We start from the raw sequence: 19314 nt of genomic DNA on the forward strand, positions 1-19314 counted from the left end.
ACTGTCCATATATTTGAATACTGAAATGCAAGTCACATATTATTAAATAATGACAGGTGTCTGCACAAGGTAATCCTCAGGGAAAATGTGTTTCATTCCTTGAATGTCAATAAACCTCACTTTATGCATGGAAGTTTGATGAATAAATGAAACCTTGATTTTATTCTGACAGGTGGCATCTCATTTAGTGCTTCTCCACAAAGAGCCAGATCCCTTTGCCCTTTTTATCTCCTGAGTTCTCTGAATTCCAGTTTGTCCCTGGTTTCCTTTTACACAGCTGTTTTGAGGCGTGAGCTAATATGATGCTATCTAAAGGTGAGTCCCTCAGATTCACTGCACAAAAAATAGGCTGCATCTCAGGAGGCTGTGCTCAGTTTAGAGGAAGAACTGCATTTTGGAGGTGATATTTATTAGGCAACCTAGTATCATAGAAAATTGGAGGGCAACAAAATAAACCCCAAAAAGCTGTAAATAACATGGGATCTATAAAGGCTTCTGCTGACATTGCTAAGCTTGACCTTGTGTCCTTAAAATGAGCATGAGGAGCCAGGCACAGCTTTGAGATCTCCACTTTTAAAATTAGTTTTAATAGGACATACCAGGTAAATTAAAAGAGTACAATGCTGTAAATTTTAAAAGATTAATTGTAAAGGTTGAGACAAATTAAATGAAGCTTTGTAGACAAGTAAGGCCATAGTAAAGGTGTGTTTTGTTTCTTGGGTTTGGTGTGAAGTGTTTCACTGTTTTCATTTCTTCCAGTTAAGTGCTTTATTCTTCTGGGGTAAAACTGAAGCTGAATCACAACCTTGCAGGGCTCCCAAGATCAGCCTAGAACTGCAGGCTGACAGGTTTTTCCATACCAATTTTTACATTATTTCCCCTTTACCATCATAGCTAAAACTCTTTTTCACTTTCCAAGGAAGAACAACCTTTGTGGGGCTCAGGTTTTAATGCATAATTCAACCTTCAAAGTCCAAAACAAGCATGCCAAAATCAAAGGCTTGACATGAAGTGAGTTATTTGATTCTGCAAATAGCAGTGCAGTGGTTTTTCCATTGAAGAGACTGTATTGCCTTTAGGATTTACTGTAATGGAGACAGTCATTTGCTGGATATTGATAATTCAGCTACTGCCTCTCAGAAAAAAGTAATTCGCTAACTGCTGTATAACAATTTTGTCAGGAGTTGTGCCCCAGCAGCCTACATGTTTTTCTCAGAGTGTTTTTCTTTCAATTTTACATATGTTAATATATATTATTTCTCTTTTGCATAAGATTCCCAGCAGTAAGTGGCATTCTCCTGCTGAGAAGCAGTATTTCTACTTTAAATAGTCACAAACCCACAGATCCTGCGAAGGCAGGAGCAGGGCACTATACACACAGCTAGACCACTGAGCAGGCTTCTTCCTGTGCTTGCTGGGTAATACTGGGTGGGAGTGGAGAGACAACGTGAGTCTGACAGCTAGGCAGAGCCACCTGCCTCAAAAATAAAATCCTGGGCTTAGCAATTATGATACCATCTACCTAAATCCCTATAACTAAGGCCTGGGTTTTACACATTACAGTCTGAGAATTTCCAGCCTCCTCAGAATTCTTATCTAAAGGTTATTTTCTATAATTTCTATCCCAGGTGTGTCACTGTACGTGTCAGATTGTCTTGATTCCAGTTTTGCCAGCTAATGCTGTCCCACAGGTTCAGGTGTAACTGCTGGCTTTGCAGCACAAAATTTATAACAGACAGGAGCTGACCCTCCTAACTTTGCCTCCTAGCCTGCAAGTCCAGCTAATCCTGGCCCTAGGGTGCTGGTTTAGCCATGTTTATCTTAAACCATTTATTGAACATATTCTAGAATGTGCAATCATAACTGTTCTAGGGGCCCTGTGGGGCTCAAGTGAGGCCATGGCATAGGTGATAGGCAGTATCATCTCTTTCCAAGCCCCATGTTCAAATTTTGTGTGATTTCTGGGAGGAATAGAAACCTGGACCCAGCAGTGAATAGACAAGATCCAGGCACTGCAGCAGTGGGGAGAGCACACAAGCCTTTGCAGGTCTGAGGGACACCCAGCAAAGCAGGGCATGGCTCCATAAGAGCCCAGTAGACTCGCTGTGGTACCGTGTCTAAAAGGGTATCATGCATAAAAGAGCTCCGTGCTCCTGCCTGAGACTGACATGTACCTTTGGTGTCCTGCCTGGTCTGTGGAGAGACGGGAGGGACGTGTTCCTGCCGCCTCTCCTGTCTGAGGCAGGTGGATCCAGAGCGGAATTCAGACGTGCCGAGGTGGAGTCCTCAGTCAGTTATAAATCATTGATGCTTTCTCAGTCCTCTGCTTCTCAGACTTCAATAATTTCATTGTTCCAGCTGAACAGGAGTTTTACCTTGTTAAATTCAGGGAGTGCCACTAATGGCAGCAGTCTTTTATCCTGTCCTTCTCATTTTCTGACAGACCCATAATGAATGATTAATCTTGGTGTGCTGCAAAGGGTTCAACTACCTGTTTCTTCTTCCTGTAATAAAATATATGCTGTTTGACTGATTGTACAGTAGTTGTATTTGGATTTTTGTTCCATTTAATCTCTTTTCTACTGTGAGCCTACTTAAAAAGCTGTACTGTAACTCTGGAAAAAGTAATTTTTTCCCCTATTATCCCTTTTATTTTTAAAGAACTGATTTCACTATTTTTAAAGCACATCAGTGTAGGGGCCTTTACCACCCACCCATGGTAATACTCAAGTTTATTAAGTCTAAATACATATATTTTGCTAGCCTTTGTGATTGTTATTGAAAATTAAAGCAGACAGAAACACCTCTAATTTACAAGCTCAAGTTACCATGGAGCTATCACATTAAAAATCAAATTTCCCCTCTCTATTCATGATCTAGAGCAGATTCTCCAGGCATGTAAATTACTGCAGCTCCATGTGGCTGTGGTCTTCCAGAGCAGCACATTTTCTGACATGGATGAATATTGGAATCGTGTCAGTACTTAAATAATTCAAGAACATGGAAACACTGGGTCCATTGATTTGTTCTTTTTCTTGAAGTTATTTTTTAAAAAATCAGTGTTCTTTTTGGGTTAAAATACTGAAGCACAGTAAAATGCAAAATGAGTTGTACAGAAACATCTTCATAGGAGGCTTGATTGCTGTTAGGCCAAGAGCAGGTATCTTAATTTACTAACGTAGCATTCATGTCAAAATAACCCTGTAATTTTATGTTGTAAATTCAATACTTGCTATTTAATATTGCATAAATTGTATTGCTAGTTCTCAGTACTAGACTTCCCATAATAGCTGTATTCCAATATATACTTGCCTGGATAGTTTGCAAGTGTAGTGGATTTCTTGCAGCAATTTAACAAAGTCATTGCTGGCAGACTTGCTGCAGTGTGGTTTGCCACAGGTTAACTCTTTGGGGAACTAGAGTGAACAAGTGGCCCTGAAATCCCAGTGATTTATGTAAACATAATTCTGCAACTTGCTTGAAACTTCATGTCCTCAGGAAAGGAGACAAAGTGGTCACAGGTCTTTAACTCGTTGGGTTACCTCCCTGGCACAGGGCCTAGCTGGTCTGTTGTTTTGCTTTTCTGCCTTGTTGAGCTGCTGTCTTGTGAGCTGTTGGGATTTAAGGCCAGGAAATGTGTGGCGATCTTTTTAGTAATGGAGGTGTGAACTTTTGTTTGTAGCAACTTCCCTGCTGTCTATGTACTACCCTTGGCATTAGTGATGATTTTCAGAAACCTGCAGCTCATGAAATGCTGAGCTAATGTACGTTTTCCCATCATTTATGTTCAGATAGTACAGATGACCTCAGAGGTATCTACTCATTTTATGGGCACCCTACCTCTGAAGTCATTAGTGCTTAATTTTCACTGCTGCTTGCACTCAACAATGTTAGTAGTGGTTTCATGAATTACTAATGTGGTGCTTAAAGGTGAAAAGTAAAGACCTCATCAAATTCTGGATATTTGCATATACATTGCGGATAATTAAGTATCTGAGAGGCAAGGCTTTTTTCTTCTCTCCCCCTCTGCTGTTAGGGTGTTCAATAAGAGAACCCATTTAGTACCTCTTGCTGCTGAGAATTAACCTTTGTTTAATGCTGTCCGGTCCTATCTGGTGTATCACATGCTGCATTAACCCTCATTTGCAAAGCAGCTTCCTGGGTTCTGTGGTGTTTACACTGGCAAGATCCAAGAGGTAATTACAGGGCTCCTTGGACAGAAATTAAGTGCTGTGGATGAAGTCTTTCCCAGTAAATCAGAAATCACATATCCAGTTCTGTTTAAGAACTCAGGGAGATCCTCTATTTCTTTTCTTTCTGAAACTCTTCTCCATCAAATCAAAAGCAGTTCTTCAAAGCACTGAAGTGTATTCTTAGCATTACACTCTTGAATTCAATAAGACACTTCTGCCTTTACTAAGCAGACATGTTTTTAAACAAAGCTCTTAAACACATGCTTAATTGGTTATTGAGACAAGAGCCGTGGTGTATGTATTCTACTCCCATTTTAAAAAAAGAATTTTTTTGTGCAGTATATATGACCTCTTTAAGAAAGAAATGTAATTTTAACTTGAGTGATGTTGTCTTTTTCAATTGCTTTTCAATTCAGTTTAGACAAAAATGATCTTTTAAGAGTGAGTCAAAAGTTTAAATGCCTGTTTTGCCCAATCCCTTTTGAAAACCTGTTCAGACGTGCAGCCTCTTCAAAGCAAATAATTGTGGCAGAAGCTATGTTCATCAGGAAACTGTTTTTAGTATCACCTGCAGAAACCAAATCACAGATGTTTCAATCAAGGATGATTTTTATTTTTTTTTTAAGAAAGGCTCTAAATTGCCTGCTCTGCAGGATCACATGCTTGCTTGTAATTTAGTGCCTTATCCAGTGCAAAGTCAGAGGGATTAGTTTTCTTTTGGAATACAGAAATTATTAGAAAATTAAAAATCTGTGTAAAATTCTGATATATTTTCAGAATACCAAAACCATTTAAAATTATATTTAAATTATTATCATTCTTATAATCATGTTCTAAAGGTTTTTTTCTGAAGTCTACCATACAGTGGGGCATGGGGAGTGTGAAAATTACACTTTGGGTTATGTGTTATTTGGGATTCTTTTAAGTTGTTCTCTTTATTAAGGCCTGATACTCTGGTGTACATGGGCACTACACAAATCATTACTTGAAAGAGGAACTGTGAGGTATTTTCTCCTTTTGCATCTGAGCTGATTGCTTTAGGGACAGAACTGTGAGGTTCTCCATCTGTCCAGTGACAGGTAACAGAAAACGCATTATGTAGACTCTGTGGACATTATGGTCACCTCTCATGGGTTCCAGTGTCATGGTGAAAATCACTTTTTAGTAGCATGAGCAATGCATTCTGAGAAAAGCTGATTGTTCAAAGCTTCAGTGGAAATTGGTCCTGACCTGTGCTTATTGTAACAGATGCTAGAGAGAAAATTCTCAGATGCAGGTAAACGTTCACCTGACTGAACTTGTTGATACAGAGACTGAATCATATGTTCCTGAACCTGCAACAATGAAGTTCAGACTTGATCACAGAGTAATTTGAGGCTACTGATTTCCAGTGCTGAATGGATGCTGTGCATCATTTGGAAGAGCTTCCACCTCTAATTCATCTAGCTGTGTCTGACCTACCAGGAAGAGCCATAGGGGGTTTGAATGTCTTTCAGCTAATTAAAATGCAAGCCTGGCAATAAAGCCTGCTACAGACCTGGGGTGTAAACTCCATCAAATGCAGAGGGGTGTTTTTGTTCCTTCCTAGCTGCACTTCAAGACAACAGAACACAGGTCCATTGCTCTTCCAGAGATATATGGGTACCTTCACTGTTTCTGTTCTAAGTCATGCAAATACCAGTTTACATTATAGACAAACGATATTCCTGAAAGACATGATTGGCTGGAAATACTTCACACTTGTGTAGAAGTTGTCAAAACAACTTCATAGTTAAGAGAATGCTTAACTTAATTTTCCTCCTTCCAATCTGTGTAGACATTTCTAAACTACCCTCCTGTTTGAAATTAATTTTTCTCTTATTAATATGAAGTTGTTGGTCTGCATTTGGCAAGACATCCTTTTGATGCATGAAAATATCAAGGTGATTCAATCCTATGAAAAAATTAGGATTGGAAAATAGCAGTTAGCTCATATTCTCATATTCCCCAGGATAGCTCTCAATTGCAGGTGCAGAGGTGACCTAGCACCACTTTGTAGGACGCTGCAAGACCTTCAGTCACCACTGTATCTGTGCCTCTTGCACCAGTTTGGGAAGCAAAGCAGGACCATTATCCTGAATTGTTTGTCCAAGATCACAGAGGAGGTGAATGGTGGATCAGGACTTGAGCCCATGCCAGCACTGTAATCTTCTGCCCTGTCACTGCCTATGCTTAAATTACTTTTGAGGCTGACAGCAAAACCTTTGGAATGCTGCTTTGCTGAAGAGGAATTGTCCAGTGCAACAATCCACCTACTTGTGCAAAATGCCCCAAAGCCTGAAATGTTCTTGATTGTGGTCAAAGTAGATGTAGGAAGTGCTGAAATCAATAGACTGTAAACACCTGCTTAATGGTAAGCAGGTGCTTAAATGTAGTGTTGCACAGGAGGGAAAGGTGATAAAAGCTGCTGAGTTTTGGTGCTGTGTTTGGCATCAAGAAATTTAAAAATCAAGAGGAACATATATTTTATTAGTTAGTAGATGTGTCTGTGCTGCAGTATCATGGAATATGTTAAGTCATGCTCAACAAGATGTCCAGCTCCTACTCATACTCTATACTTGGATAATGAACAAGTTCAGTCTCATGAGTTTAAAGCTGTACCTTTAACATAAAATTCACTTAAACTGTTGTGGAGGATGTTGGAGGCAGACAAAAGAGACAGGAACATCTCAGCTCCAATCCTCTTTTTCAGAGACATATCAGCACATAGTAAGTTTTTCCATCATAGTCAAGTAGATTATTGTTGCCATGATATTTTCTGAAAATTCCTTTTGCCAGGATTTTCTCCTGAGAAGCTGAGGAGCCTCAGGAAAGAAATGTAAGGAATAACTATCCACTGCTGTGGAATGCAATAGGTGTATCTGTGATTGGTGCATATTGGTTGTTTCTAATTAATGGCCAATCACAGTCAGCTGGCTTGGACTCTCTGAGAGTCACAAGCTTTTGTTATCATTCTGTTCCTGTCTTTTCTAGCCTTCTGAAGGATCTTTTCTCTCTATTCTTTTTTGCATAGTTTCAGTATATAATTTTAATATAATATATATCATAATATAATAAGTCAGCCTTCTGAAACATGGAGTCGAGAGTCTCATCTCTTCCCTTGTCCTGGGACCCTCGAACACAACCACGGATTATCATTATCCAGCTTGCAGTAAACATCTGAATTGATCTAGACAATTGTGCAATGATTTGATACTTAATCAGTGTGGACCTGACCTTTACAAAAGCAATTTTAAAAGTCAGATGCCATCCTCTTTCTAGTTTCTATTCCTCTGCAACAAGGCTACTCTTCACTTGGTTGTTTACATTGAAACAGTTTGCCAGAAATCAGAGCTGCTTTGCTTGGCCACAAAAGGCTCTGCCTTTAAACTCTGAAGCATGTTACAAAACTCTTACCAACTTACTTTTATCACAAAAAAAACCAAACAAACAAAAAAACAAACAAACAAAAAAAATAAAAAAAAAACAACACCCTCCAAGAGACGTTAGAATTTCTGTGTTCCAGCTCCCATATTGGGGATACCATTTTCCAGCTAGGACAAAATGTGAAAGTGAGTATTCATGGACTCGGGTTTGGTTTGGAGGCAAAAGGGCCTCCTGTCTGCAGCCTTTTGAGAGATAGCTACGAATTAGCAAAGTTCTGCAGGGGAAAAGAAGGGTGAAGTAACTGTCCCATCAAACATCTTACTTTTTTCTTCAGCCTTATCTAAAACAGCTTCAGGCTACTCAAAATTTTATAACCTTTCAAAACCTTACAAGCCAGCTGTAAAGCAAGAGCTCCTCTTGTTAAACAGCCAGCAAATCAAGGTGTGAAGCTAAGGGCATGCAGTAGCAAGGGATATAAGAAATGTTCCTTTTTTGCTGCATTTATCTTTAATAAGAGGATGCTTAAAAGCTGCAGTTTTCTTTTGTCTTTCACAAAGATTTACCAGAACATTTGGTACTAAGTCTTTAATGCTATTACTTTGCATAAGACAAAATGTTTAATTTTATGTTCATTTTCATTCATCTGGATTTGGAAAACCTAATTATATATTAAATAAGAGTATTATTTTGGAAGTTTGTTTGGCGTTTGGGTTGTTTTGTTTTCTGATTTTTTGAAGTGCCAAGCAGTACTGATTCTACCACTGGAGTATTTTGAATTCTTTTTCACCCTCATATTTGCCTTCTATAGCCATGTATCTTGGTGTTGGACAAGACTTTTTTTTTCTTCTTTCATCTTTTTGTGGAGATAACCAGTACTGCATTGTTACCAGCATCAGAACTTCATTGGGACAAATCTCCTGTGCTTGTTCAATGAAATGCAAATTGTGCCGTGTGGAACTTGAAACCTTTGTCTGACCCCAGGGTCTGTTGGTGCCAAAGTGAGCTTGACACCTTTTCCTTTGGCCTGTGCTTGCATGGTAGATGATGTTCAGCAAGATCTGAGTCTTGAAGATGAGGCACAGCTGCTGTAAGCAGTTTGCCTGACCCTTGGGTGCTGGCACAGGGCTATGGCAGGGCAAGGGCAGTTCATCAGAGGGTGGGACTGGCCCACCCTGGCTTTGTGATGTTTCTTTGGCATATACGGGGACCAGTCACTGCAGACTCAAAGGGAAGTACTTATATATTCCCACTCTTCCTCATCTCAGCTTTTGCAGTGGTCTGCCATGGTCTTGGTTGGTGTCTATGACCAAGATCTATTGATTTTAATCAAGTGATGGTAACTTATGTACCCATGTCCCAGCATGATAAAACTTCACTCTTAAGGCCAGTCCTTCCTATCTGTCTGTTACACAGCTTTTGAGATCTCCTAAAACCCAGCACTTTCCATTCCTGACCCCAGGTGCCATTTCTGGCACAAGCATGTTGAAATGTTTATTCTATGACCTCCTCCTGTTCTATGGTCTGTCCTCTTGACTCTGAAACACAGTTTGCTTATGAGGAATAACCCAGCTGGTTGTAGCCAGACCACAGAAATACTTCTGACTACGTAAGTTAAACATGTTAAAAGGTCTGGATTTTAATTTGTTTTTCTTCACTGGTGAGGAGAGGGGAAAAAAAAAGAAGAAAGCACAACACAAAAACCAAATTAATTGGTACTGCATTGCACAGAAAGAATGATTAATCTTCTGCATTCAGGAGCATCTGTCTACTACTTCTGCTTGAATTCCTCAAAAGGCTAAGAGTGTTTCTAATGGTCATTTAAATAATAAATGCCACCACACTCATTAAGGGTGTATCAGCCGTTCTTTTTCTGCTCTGGTGCTTGTTGTATTCTATTAATATTTATTGAATTCCAGGAAATTCATCCTGAGCTAGTGGTCCACATTTCTTTTCAAGGTCACCAAATATAAATATTTTATTTATCTAATTTAGAAAAACTACATTAGATGTGATGCAGCAAGCATGACAAGAGTATGAATTAGTGGAAAGCTTCCCCCAGGAAATGCATCCAGGTACTAGTAATGGATAATTATACGTCCAATAGCTTCTCTCTTAGCAAGTAATAAAGATACATAATGGCAATACAAGCCCTCACCTGAAAGTGTGCATATGGCAGTAACAGTTAGTAGCACAATAGGCTATTTCCAATTCTCTTTCTGGTATTTGGGCCATAAATAAGCTTATTAGAACTTCACCTTCAAATTTTGACATGGATGTGCATGTGAGCATCTGACAGATTTTCAGCAGCCCATTGGGAATGAATATGTCTAAATCTGTCAGATGCTTGATGTTGTGTCTAAAAAAAGCCATGCCATCACATGAGTTACCAGAGTGTCTCATTTTGAGTATTGCATGGGTTTTCCTGCCCCTGACAGTCTACTGTTCTCCCTTAAGACAGGGCTGTATTTCCTGCTTGCTCTACATGTGTAGTCCAGGAGAGTCCTGTTTCTTTATTACCAGTTATGAGATAAAGAGACAATTCTGATGATATTTTGGGTGCTGAATGTTCCATGCCCTTTTCTGCTGCAGATTTGACTTCAGCACTCTGGGACTCTGTCACCTTTGTGTTCCCTAGAGATACTTAAAATGAAATTATCATAACAGGAATTTTTCTAAACACCATCCTGCCTTCTCCAAAAAGAAGGCAACATGATGTAGGGGGTACATTTTAGAAATTGATAATTGCATTATTGCAAATGCTGGCTATAAGAAAATAATGTTTCAAAAAGGAAAAGCCAGTAGATTGTTTACCTCCTCAAAATGTTTATGAAAGAACAGTTCCTCCAAATTGAGTATTGAGCTGTCAAGACTCAAAGAAAACAAATGAAGTGGCATTTAATTTAATTGAATATTGTGCTTGTGGGTTTTTGTTTCTGTATTCAATTTTTAGCACATTGTAGCCTTTTGCTACAGCTAAGGTTAAAATTAAATTTTGCTGCTATTGTCTAGAAATATCATAGACAAAGCCCAGGCTTCTGAAGAAATGGGTGGTGAAAAACTAGTGGGGTTTAGCAGTACTGGTTTTTAAATAATACACACACAGCACCTAAGGGAAGATGCTACAGGAGAATTCCTTACAGAAAGGAAAGGCAGTAACTCTGGGGCTTTAAGTATTGTGTGACCTGTGCTGCTTCCTGACATTCCAGGTAAGCATTCCTAGGGCCGGTTGTACTGGGTTTGCCTGGCAAGGTTTGGTTAGTGAGTGGGCTACAGGGGTGGCTCCCATGAGAATCTGTTGAAGCTTCTCCCATATCTGACAGAGCCAATGCCAGCCAGCTCCAGGATAGACCTGCCAGCTGGCCAAGGCCACCAGCACAGTGGTCACACCTGTGGGTAATGTATTTAGGAAGGGGGAGCAAAAACAACCCCTGCACAATAGCACCCGCATCCAGGAGAAACTGAAGATATGATACCAGCTCTGCAGACATCAGGTCAAGTGGAGGGGGAATGGAGCAGGAGGTGCTCCAGGTGCCAGAGCAGAACTGCACCTGTGGAAAGGGAGCAGTTCACCAACTCCTTCACATTGGAGCAGTTGATGAAGAACTGCAGCCTGTGAGGAGGACTTGTGTCAGAGATCCTGTGGGATGACCCCTGTGGTGGAGCAGGAACAACAGTGTGAGAAGTCCTACCCCAAAGGAGGAAGGAGCAGCAGAGATAGGCTGTGACAAACTGACCACAATCACTGTTTCCCATGCCCCTGCACTGCTGGGAAGGGAAGAGGTAGAGAAAATTTAGAGTAAATTTGAGACTGAGAAGAAGGGAGGGGTAGAGGGAAGCTGTTTTTAGATTTGTTCTTATTTCTCATTATGCTATTCTGATTTGAATTGGTAATCAATTCAATTTTTTTCCCCAAGCTGAGTTTGTTTTACTCATGCTGTTAATTGGTGAATGATCTTTCCCTGTCCTTATCTTAACCCAGGAGCTTTCATTAATATTTTTCTCTTCCCTTTCTAGCTGAGGAGGGAGAGTGATAAAAGCAGCTCTGGAGAGCACCTGAAATCCAGCCAAGGTCAACCCTACCCACCTTTTCTGATCTATCAGACTGGAGATTTACAGCTCTGTCTTGCTGTTGACATTACTGATAGTGCTCTGAAAATTGTACTAATTGGAAGCTCATTCATAGTCTCAGTGGCAAGGCCTTGACAAGAACAGATGTGGGGAATAAATCACTCCATCTCCCTTCTTGCAAAGTTTGCTTCAAGCTGTAGGGAATAGGCCTGATCTCCTGCATCCTGGTTGAAATAATTTCAGATGGGTCTGTGGAACAAAAAAGAGACCCAAGGTAATTTTGTAGTCACAGGAACAAACAGAGCTCTGATAAATATTGAGCTGATTTTCTAAAATAAGTCAAAAGCACTGAAAGTCCTTATGACTCTTACCCTGAGAGTAGTTATGGACAAGAGACAATGGGGACATAAAATTCTGTGAGAAGAAAGACTGAAAAAACTAAGGTAGCAGGAGAAATTGAACGAAACAGAGCAGGTATCTCTGGAGCTGCATATATAATGAAAACTTTAGATCAATGTCTGGAGAGTCTTTGTCATGAATAAAATAGATCCCTGTGTACAGGGACACAGGGTGGAAAGCATAGAGACACCTGAAAAATTAGCATATGGGTGACCAAACAGCTCAGTAAGCCCCTTAAACAGGTAGGGAAGTGTGACAAGGAGCTGAACAAACTGTGTGACAGAGCAGAAACAGTGTTCATATGGCAGGGACACAGAGAAAGTACTCTGGGGTCTGCCAGCGAAGCAAGCCAGGAGGGCAGAGCAGCAGCGGGGCTGTTGAGTGGGTTTGAGCTGAAAGCAGATCTGGAGACAGGCCTGTTATTGCAGGCACTTCAGAACATTAGGCTGGACAGGGCAGAGAGGCTCAATGGCTTTGGCAAACAGCTGTGATAAGGCTGGGAGTTTATCATGTGCTCGAGCAGAGCAAAAATATTTGTGACACCCCTATTTTTGCTCTTCTCTAAAATCACATCAGAAATTATGCATGCTGCATTCATGTATATATCTTTGTGTAATGCACCACATCCTCCCCTTATTTCAAACCAACATGGAAAGTATGCATGGCAAAAATATTTTTGGCAGCAAGCTAAGCAAGTTCTATCATGATAAGCTCCTAAGGAAATACTGAACAGTTGCTAATTAAAGTGAAGTGTATAGTCCTTGATTTTTCAATTAACACACCCAACATATAGGGATGCCTTAATTATTTTTGTGCCTAAAAATACTTGAAAGAAATCTGTAAGTGTGACCGTGAACTTTAAAAGGCAGGTGATTTTCTGTGTTTTCAGTGATAGGGTAATGGTGGATTTAACTGAAATTGAAGGGAGGCTCTGATGGAAGTGTACCATAGTCTGAATATACTTGGCCTTAAATAATCTTGGCTTTTTCACTTTTCCACTTATTTTCACTTTACTCTCAGATGAGCTATTGTCAATCAATTACTTGCCCCTTAATGAGGCATGTGAGCAACTTGTCTGCAAGATAGCATGTTGCCCTTCTGTAGATAGTTCTGTCCACAGAGGGATCAGCATTCTCTGCTGTGAGCTCTGGTGTTTTGTTCAAAGCAGGCTGCTGCTCTTCCTCTGGAATTGTTGTGGAGGAGGCTGAATAGCCCTCTCGGGTTCCCTACTGTTGGGATGACCTGAGAGTCCCTTTTTCCCAGCCCGACAGCTGAAGAAAGTCGGGATTCTTTGGCTCTGGTTCACAAGGTTGTTTGTCTGTTATCCAAAATATTTTCTCTCAGACTTGCAGAGGTCTGCTCTGCAGGTCTGTCAAGGGCACACACTGCCCGCCCCCGGGCTGGTGTTGTCTTTTTATACTATGGACTACGTGTATTTTATCATTATTTTCCAATACCTATCACCTATGTTAGACTGTTTACTCTAAACCAATCCAAAAATGCCAGCATCACTCAGAACATGGAGTTTAGGAAGGAGAAAGAAGGACAGGGAATGCTCAAATTCCTCCATCTTGGGACTGCAAGCCCCTGTTCTAAAAATCCCAAAATTCTACCTTTTGCCCTGTGACAACTCCTATTATGCTACTTAAACTCTTGTGACTTGTAATTCTTCATACAAGGTAGGTAATTTGCTCTATGGGTTAAGATAGAAATCCCCAGTGTCTTTGGCTTCCTGCCAGGGCTCCCCAGCCCCCTGCCAGGGGCACGTGTAATCCAGGGCACCCAGAAGGGTGTCCTGGGTTCCGACACAGCCCCACCATGAGATCAGTGTTTGATGGGTGAGGTGAAATGGAGTCTGAGCGTGCCTGCACTCTCTGGACAAACAAGTCACCTCCTTAAACAGGTCACCTAACAAGGAGATGCAGGGCAGGAGGGCAGGGAGATGCCCGTGGCTTTGCTGCTGTCTGGACTCCCGAGTGCCTAATGATAGCCTGCAGCTTGCCTGTTCCCATGGCAGCACTCCTAATGGCCATTCCCGTGGAAACCTGCTTCCAAAAGGGTACACCTATACAAATGAAGGGTAATGGTTTAAATCAGTCAGTACTGGAATTTTTCAGGAGTGCTTAGCATCAGAGCTTATCAGGATTGTCTGAAATGTTTTTAATCAGAAAATGCTGGCCTATGGAAACACAAAGTTTGGACATGTTTGCAGGAAGTCAGCTGCAAAATGTAAAAAACCCCCAAAAATGCCAGATTTAAGGCATTTTCAGGCCAACGTGCTGACTGGAAAGTTTGTCTTCTAGACTGAAATGAGTTTTAAAAGCATGTGTTACTTTGCTGATTTTTAGTTTGATTACTGATCATATTTAGAACAAATTCAAGTATGATTGACTTGAGCTAACACTGCGTATTTAGTTTTGGAGTGTGCTTTCATGTTTTTTCAATTTTAGTATTAATATCAATTTGATGTGGGGAATATTTTTTTGTCATTTTTATTTTCTCTTAGGCATTTCTCTTAAAATAATCTCCCATCTATCCCTATTGATTGTTCATCTAAATATGTTCCATTTTCGCAAAGTGTGTTAGTTTTGGGGAGGTTTTTTGTTGTTTGTTTGGTTGGTTGTTGGTTTTTTTGCATTTCTTTCCTTATTCCCAGTGGGTGAAAATGATAGGTTTTCCAAAGGTATTCTGAGTTTTCCATTCTTATATTTTGCAATGGAAACCCTACTACATTTTGGGTTTCAATGTCCAAAAGTATATTTCCCTTTAGCATGAGGGCTAGGAAGTTGTCTTCACTTTGGAGGGACTGGGGAAATGGACTCAGGGGTCCATTGAAGTTGGTTTTTACTGGTAAGAAATGTATGGTGCTGCTAAGCCACAAAATTCAAGCCACAAACCAAAGTAATTGGGCTGAGAATTGCTCTAGCAGTTGGCTGCTAATTCTGAAAAATAATCTACCACCTGTTGTTTAGTCTGTAGGATTGAAGAAGGTTTCATGTTTGAGGCAAGAGAAATTATTGCTGCATATGGAGCGCAAGTTAAAAAAAAAAACTATGGGTGAAGATCAATTCAGTGCAAGTAGTCTACCTCATTTAAAAAGGTAACTTGGTACAAGCCACAACATTCTTAATAGCAACCTGTGGACATAGATGCTTTCCACCTTCAGAAATTGTTTTATCTATTTGGAAGTCATCACACATGAGTTTATCACTACTTTTTAATAGCTACACTGTGCAGCTGTTGCCTTTTTTTTTTCTGCTGTGTATGTCATCAGATTTTAATAAGAAGCAATAATATTATTGTCCCACTAAGATTGTAATCAAAGATGTGTTTGATGCACAGGATAAACAGTTGCTGGAGAGTAAAAAATGAAAATTCAAGGGTTTGGGGTGGTTTTTTGGTTTGGTTTTTTTCTTTTTTGGTTTTTTTTTTTTTGGGTGTTCTATTTACTGACCATCTGGAAGAAGGAAAAACTGGCAATAAGAAACTTTGAGAAATCAGTGGTATGAAATTGATGAAAAGACAGGATAAGGTAAATCTATTAGTTGGAGAGACTGGAGCATATTGCTTGGAATAATTTTGCTCAGCAAAAAGCAGAAAATAGTTTTCTGACAGACATATAATTTCTGTGACAGAAGTGCTTGCAGAGACTATTTCCCAGTTTGAAGAGAAGGTAATGGGGGCATGGGAGAATACTTTCTGGTAGGGTTAGAAAAGAGGACTTTACTGTCAAACAATCCAGGGCCTGGGGAGCTTTCAGAGACTTAGAAATGTGGCTCCCATTCCTGGCCTGGGTCAGCCTGGGATAGAAATGTATTTGTTGGGAATAGGGGGAATTTGTCTAACATCACGCAGAGGTGGATGTTGTCACAGCAGGCACGTTGGTGTACAGTCAAGTTGCACACATGAAGCTCTGGAGTTGATAACCAGGATATTTGGCAGGAGCCCCACACATGCAGTACCCCATCCTTGGGGCAGATTTTGGGATACATTAAGTGGAAATCCTATCCATGCTGGATAGGATTTATTAAGAATCTTGTCTTGCTTCTGGTCAAGCTTTGTACTGAGCTTTTTTTCCAGTCCTGTTTCCCTCACAGACTCAAAGTTTCCCATCTGGTCACTCTCAATCCCTGTTTTCTCTAGACAGATTCATCCAGCTATGTGTGTTAAGGCTGGAAAGCCACAGTGACACAGATCACAATAATTACAGCAATCCTGTTCTTTCTGATTCTATTCCCTGGCACCTCTAATGTGCCCAGCCCGTTCAGCTTGCAGAGTCAGCAGAAAACTGGGGACTTACTTGGTTTCCCTTTGTGGGGATTTTGCTCCTTGTTTTTCAACAGACTGAGCAGGCTGGACACAGAGGACCTGTGGGACTTCCCAGCATGGGATGGCACTAGGACCCCTAAAAATTCAGTCTGTTATCAAGCCAGGGCCTCGGGTCTTGTTGTCAAAGTGATCCCAGCCTGTTGGATGACTCCTGTGGTAGCCAGAACAAGGCAAAAAACTTGTTGCCTTTTGTTCAGCTGCTGCTTCTGTAAGACAACGTTAGGCAATGCAAACTGAGAACAAATCAAAAAGTGTAATAGGTGTATGGAGTGGCAACTGATGGCTTTTGGAAAGCTTTGTAGAAAGCAGCTTGACCAGCACAACCTCAGAGTATACATTTCCTACTGGTATAAAGTGTTAATTTAAAGCTCATTTTTCACCACCAGCATTTTGCATTTCAGTGGCAGTAAATATTCAAAGGCCCGAAGACATAAAGGATCCCCAGGGATGCTGTAGTTCTCCCTTGTTTTCCTTCAGCAGAGACATGAACATGAGTATAGCTGGTTAAGAAGAAATAGCTTTATCTAAGGGAAACCATTAAACCAAAGTTTACTGTTTAATAAAGTATTTGGGCTTTCTTGAAAGTTTCTAGCAAAGATGATTTTTTTTTTTTTTGTAGAGTATTTGTCATCTTCTAATGCTTTAAGAAGTGTTGATGTTTTGAAGTGAGTTGTCACCCAACAGAAGGTTTAGCAGATCAGCAATGATACTTGAGAAATTCAGTGGAAGGAAGCATCTTTAAATCCATCTTTCTGTCTAGAGCACCTTCTGGCAGGCTATAAATGTTTACCGTTCTCAGTGTCTGACCCAGCTCATGGTTTTGGTCTGCTGGAGTAGGGTGGGCTGCCAGTGGGGCAGTACAACTACTGTGCTTTTGCTGTGCATGACCTGTGCAGTTTGCAGAGCTGGGTCCCACCCTGGCATGCAGCCTTTCTGACAGCTGCTTTTGGAGTGGCTGCACACACTGTGGACACATTTTTGTATCAGCCCCCCAGGATGGTGCAATTGTCCATCAGGTAATTCCCAGCTCTGCATCAAGGAGAACTTGCAAGATTTTGAGGGAATTCGGAACTTTGAAAATCAGGTCTTAGGCAGTGGCTAATGTAGAAGAGAATGAATAATGTTGTATTATGCAGAATATTCACAAATACTTCCTTTCAGTCACACTGATACCAGTGTAAGAAAAGCCCTATGAATTAAAGCTGCAGTCCAGGGGATAATATTTCTGCTGCCCCAAAGGTAAAAAAAAGTCCATATTAGAGTTATTTGGTGGACCTCTCCTTATCAGTACTTTGTCAAAAACCTAGTTTTTCAACCAAATGGCCTAGCACTTTCCACTGTGGATGCTAGTCTCTCTAGCTTTCAGTCAATGTCTGAGAATCAAATGTCTTAGCACAAAATCTGCTGAGAGAAGGAATCTATAACCACAGTGCTGTGTCTGGAAACTCATGCACGTACATCACATGTGAATTAAACTCAGAAATTATAAGTAAATCTTAAAATCCCCAAATTATCCAGGATCTCTCCCCAGATCAAATATTTCCTGAATTCTTCATTTATTGTAGTGACAGTGCAATTCTTTGTGGATATGTTATTTTTTTAAAATCACTGAACTGAGAAACATTTAGCAGCATTTCAGGTGGAAGACAACAAATCCATTGACTTCTAGTTGGTAAATTTGACCTAGGCAAAGTGACAAATGTCAAGAATTTTCCTCATGAAGGAGCTGGGTAGAAGATAGAAAGTATGAAACAAAAATCTGAGCCAGTAGTACACATGAATGCTGCTGCATTTTATCCCTCAAAGGCTATTCTATTGCATGTAGTACAATATTAGTGTGTTCCATGTTTTCATCTTCGCATTTAATTCACAGCGAATTTCACAGGGGAAAACAAAATCTCTCCGGAGTTCTTGAAATGAATAGTGAGTGATACGAATAGTGCTCAGGGAAAATGCCAGCCACCTCCTGGAAGTTTTGCTTCCTTGATGGAGGATACATAGTGTAGGTTGTGTGTAGACACTGGTGCAATCCAGGCTCCAGAGATTTATCTGGAATCTTGGAGAAAGCACTGGTTTGGGTTTCAGAACATGCGGTATTTGAAGTGTCTGGTAAATAATGCCTTTGTGAACTTGGAAATTTCTTTTTTTCAAAATTAGAAGAAGTTCAGTGCCTGCACAGCCTAAATCTGACCCCAAAATATTTGTGTCTGCATTCCTGATACAGCACTGATGCAAGGGGTCAAGATTTTCCTTCTCAATCTTATTAAGACTAGGAGGTCTTTGGGGGTGAGGTCTTCCACTAGACCTTCTTCCAGAAGGTCTGCACCAATGTGAATTAGGCTTATCAGTGACTATGATTTTCATATTTGGCATCTTTTAGCACCTATGACTCCTTAGATATGTTTAAAATCTGGCCTCTTATCCATAGCACTCCTCATTCTGATATCCCAAAGTAGTAAATTTTCACCACTTCCCTGGGGTTACTTAGAATTATTTTGCAGGCTGATGAAGTCAGAAGGGATTGATATCAATCCTGCAATTTGTCTTGACATGGGCGAGTACCTTGCCAAACCTGCTACGGTTCAGTTACTGGCCTCATCCAAGTGAGGAAAGGAAGATCCAGAGGTTCTTTGTCCTTCTCAGTCAAAATGGACATTGTTTTAATCTAATTCCTTCTGCTTTTAAGGTGAGGTGTATATATGTGGGTGGAGCTGGCTAAACTTCAGCTTCCGCAGTAACAGATCTTTTTTTGGCATCAGAAAAAAGATGCAAATTTGTTTTTATGTGGCAGGTGTTTCAGCCAAATATCCTGGGATCAAACCAACATTTATCAAGTAACTTGAATCCCAGCTTTATGCACTCGGTGGGCATTGCCCATGAGGAGGTAATGCATCAGTAGGCAGAGAAGCTTAGAACACAA

At 40.4% G+C, this 19314-nt stretch overlaps 1 long non-coding RNA gene across 1 annotated transcript in view; it reads left to right on the plus strand.

The window, feature by feature from the left end:
• LOC135298840 (uncharacterized) overlaps positions 1 to 19314 on the plus strand; it is a 56034-nt gene that overhangs the window by 8507 nt on the left and 28213 nt on the right. The gene's annotated exons all lie outside the window — the stretch shown is intronic.

Source organism: Passer domesticus, chromosome 4 (assembly GCF_036417665.1).
Source record: "Passer domesticus isolate bPasDom1 chromosome 4, bPasDom1.hap1, whole genome shotgun sequence".
Classification (NCBI taxonomy): domain Eukaryota; kingdom Metazoa; phylum Chordata; class Aves; order Passeriformes; family Passeridae; genus Passer; species Passer domesticus.